Genomic DNA, 4,916 nt, shown 5'->3' on the forward strand with positions numbered 1-4,916 from the left:
TCTGGGATACGAGTCGGAAACGTGATTTCATAAGCTAGAGAATGATTTACCAAAAAAAAAAAAGCATGTGTGCTGTTACTAGCTGTTCCTGTTATTCGGAAAATACTGCAAATACTGTGGTCGATATTAACATCCCCAAATACAGGTTCCTCGGCGTTTATATCTAAGGAGAGTGCTGTATCTATGTTGTCAGAGATATGGTTGATTACAATAGGATCCTGATTTGAGGTGAATACGTATAGAAAATATAGTAACCATGGAGTGTTTTAGGCTTATCTACAAACATTACCTTCTATGTATATAAAGTATTAGTGTTCGTGTGTGGATGTGTTTCTGTGTACAACTCTCCTACAGCCCACACCACTGGACCGATCAAGTAATCCTGGCATGGTGTTGTTCCCCAACCTAGGCATGGTGCACACAATATTCCTAGGTAAAGGACAAAGATCAAGGCCGTAGCCTATGTGTGTGTGTGTATATATATATATATATATATATATATAGTAACGAATCCTATAGTTGGATGAAACGCAGAATATTCAGTGTAGCTTAATCGCCATATATATTTTATAAATTACTAACTAGCTCAACCTACGTATTGAGCACTTTTGAAATAAATACTTAAAGTTTACGCATAAATTTATACTTTCGTATATTAAATTTATGTGAATAAATGAAGTAGTTATACATATATATATATATATATATATATATATATATATATATATAGTCTTTTACAGCATACACAACTTGACTGATCATGAACAAACCTAACATGATGATAGTTTCCGATCTAATGGTTGTGCACAACATTTTTCAAGGTAAACTTTGCTGCATGATACGGTACGAACGAGCAATGTGAGTACCCGAGCGTACAGCTAAGTCTCGGGCGAAGCGTTGATATTTTTGATAGTGAATATATATATGTTACATGATAAGGGCTGTCCCCTTTTCATGTAAGTATAAAAATGGAGAATTTAGTTTAAAATGAAAATGAATAGCATAGGCGGAATTCGAACCTCGTAATCTAGGTGTAGAAATAGATTACGTGTGAGAATTTAAAAATTTAAAACAAACATTTGTTTAGAATATAGATAAATATTTCAAGGAAAGAATGTTAACTATCAAGTTTGTTATGAAATTTTAAATTGAAAGAATGCAGCTTATAAGATAATGTTTTTAACATATTGAATATAGGTTTAAATTCCTTTTGAGAAAAAGGAAAAGTTTTGGACACGTATGTCCAGGACATGTGAAAGAATGCACATGTTTTAACATGTGTATGACGTCACGGAAAATAGAAAGTTCAAGGAATAGATAAAACACTTTAGAGAGTTAGTCAGTAAGTCAGCTCTAGGAAGCGAGACGTCACTTCAAGGAAAAATGTGAGACTTTGAATTCTTGGTGATGGAACGGCCGGTCGTGACGAAATAAACCATTAAGTGTTTTTTGTAAAGCTCATCTTGTGTCTTATGATTCATACTAAAAGGTAAAGTCCAATTGTATTATATATTTGTGTTATATAATTTTACATACACGTCTCAACATCATCATGTCCGAACTGTCTGAACACTATGTCCTCACTCAAAGATCTTTCTCCTTCTCTTCCATTCTACACAACAAGGAATGAACATTTTAATATATAAGAATAATAACGTGAACAAAATCTCTCTAAGTCTACAATACAACAAAATCTCTCTCTCTCTAAATAGTCTTTCAACATCCCTCACTGTAATAAGACTCTTTCTAAGCATCTCACTCTTCTAAGATCTCTCTCTCTCTCAAGACAAACACTATAATAAGACTCTCTCAATGAAAGCCATATATGTAACACACATATATATATATATATATATATATATATATATATATATATATATATATATATATAACTACTTCATTTACTCACATAAATTTAATATACGAAAGTATAGATTTATGCGTAAACTTGAAGTATTTACTTCAAAAGTAGGTAGAGCTAGTTAGTAAGTTATAAAATATATATGTCGATTAAGCTACACTGAATATTCTGCGTTTCATCCACTATAGGATTCGTCAGGCTTATGCGCATAAGCCTGACGAATCCTATAGTGGATGAAACGCAGAATATTCAGTGTAGCTTAATCGACATATATATTTTATAAATTACTATATATATATATATATATATATATATATATATATATATATATATATATATATATATATATATACCCAAAATGTAAAGCACATATGCTGTTAAATATTTAAAGCATGGCCTAGATATAAATACAAAACCATATAAAATTCCAAACTTGATCGACAGATTGATCTTTATATTGCTTATTGATTTATATCATTACAAAAATACAAATAAATGTTCTGGAGGAGATACCTAAAAGCAATCTGATCATAATTACCATATTCTCAGTTTTTAAATTCTTATTAAAACCTATATTTGTCTTGGTATGATACGACTTCACAATTCCTTCTAATGTATGTAATTTATGAGTTCTTGTGCGTATGTGTGGGTAAGCATAATTTTTTAAAAAAAAATTTAAATTGACTTATAAAAGAAATTGCGTAGTAATTAATAGCGGTTTAATTAACTTATATAAAACGATAATAAAATGTGTCATTTATTGACGGTCGAGATTCAATCTCGGCTTAAGGTAATTGCAGACGTAGCAGCGCTGATGAGCTGTGATACAGCGATACAGTACTGTATGTTGATGACTATATATATATATATATATATATATATATATATATATATATATATATATATATACAGATATATTAAAAAGGAGTCACCACTTATCAAGGTCAGGTGGCTCCTCGAAGATAAGCGTTTATTAGTGTGCAATGGTCAAAGGGAACATGTATAAGCGTTAGTACTGAACATTTGCTAAATTGTATTACTTAAAGGAATGGCTCATCAAGGATTTGTTCAGTTTGGATTTAAAAGCAACTATATTGTAGTCAGTTGGAAAGCATGGAAACGGAACAGAATTCAACATGGCCGCAGTTTAAAAAAATATGTTTGTTCATGAAATATACGTTTAAGTTATAGCACAGATAAAGAATGGGGAAAATTATTGATAGTGGTTTAAACTAGACAATTTGTTTTTTTCATGAAAGTAAATACAGGGGTATCATAGATTCGAGCTCGGACGAGTACTTGCCATGAGGATAACGATATAGCAGACACAGGCTCGCAACGTCTGACAGTGAGAAAAAGATCGCAGGGGGAAAAGGGTTAAGACGTCTATTTTTAACTGTGTCTGGGCAGAATGAGATGCTTCTAGCAACTCCAGCCCCGATGTGGCAACGGTACTTAATCCTTGGGCGTGCTAAACTCTTAGACAGATAGAGAATTGCATCAGTAGTGAGATATCTACTGGGGCAGTAGAACGATTCAACAATTTTCCAGCAGCTTTGGCAACGGATTTGATATAATGTTCCATCTGATATCAGAGGTAAACATGGGGCTTCCCAAGATTGATAATTATATATATATATATATATATATATATATATATATATATATATATATATATATATATATATTTATATATACATATATAAATATATATATATATATATATATATTTATATATATATAAATATATATAAAAATGTATATATATATATATATATATATAATATATTTTAGTCATCGACATACAGTCCTGTTTCGTTGTTTCACAACTCATCAGTGCCGCTAGACTAACACCTATCCCAAGCCGAGGATCGAACCTAGAACCGTCGTGATGACAGTCGGCAGTTCTACCCCCTGACTACGGAAGCGGTGGCCGTAATTAATCTGTCCGAATATCTATTTAAATAAATATCCGTCCGTCACTCGTAAAGGGCTCAAGCGTTTGTTTGTAAACAAACCGCGAGCTTCGCATTTTTTCAGCTAAATTAAGTAGCGAGTAAGATTATTTACGATAGTGCTCAACCCAAGAGGGGGGCTTTATAAAATATATTTTAGTCATCGACATATAGTCCTGTTTCGTTGTTTCACAACTCATCAGTGCCGCTAGACTAACACCTAGCCCAAGCCGAGGATCGAACCTAGAACCGTCGTGATGACTACGGAAGCGGTGGCCGTAATTAATCTGTCGGAAAGTCTATTTAAATAAATATCCGTCCGCAACTCGTAAAGGGCTCAAGCGTTTGTTTGTAAACAAACCGCGAGCTTCGCATTTTAAAAAAAATATTTGTTTTAGTTCATGCATATAAAGTACTACCGACACGTAAATAACCAATATATATATATATATATATATATATATATATATATATATATATATATATATATATATATATATATATATATATATATATATTGGTTATTTACGTGTCGGTAGTACTTTATATGCATGAAATGTGCATATAAAGTACTACCGACACGTAAATAACCAATATATATATATATATATATATATATATATATATATATATATATATATATATATATATATATATATATATATTGGTTATTTACGTGTCGGTAGTACTTTATATGCATGAACTAAAACAAATATTTTTTTGCAAATGACCTCAGTACGAATATATGTTATGTCCAAGATAATGTCTTGGGATAGATACTACGTGTATTAGAGAAAAAAAATAAAATAAGGAATTTAAGTCTGATAAAATATATTATATTACTTTGGTCAGAATATAAGACCAGAAAAAATATTTCCCAAGGATCTTGTTCTTTTTTAAGGTGTTTGTAAAATGTTTGTTTCAGGAAATTCCTTATGACCGGATTTTATCCAAGAAAATGGCCGGAGATATAAGTAGTTGGCAGGTCGACCCAGCATAGCGTTTCTTCTCATAACTAATGTTATGGCAACATTAATGTCTATTTATAGTCAGTTATATTGGAAGATTTTGGATTTCTAAAATAGAACACCTCGATTTTT

Source organism: Euprymna scolopes, chromosome 14 (assembly GCF_053919585.1).
Source record: "Euprymna scolopes isolate OS-2025 chromosome 14, ASM5391958v1, whole genome shotgun sequence".
NCBI lineage: Eukaryota > Metazoa > Mollusca > Cephalopoda > Sepiida > Sepiolidae > Euprymna > Euprymna scolopes.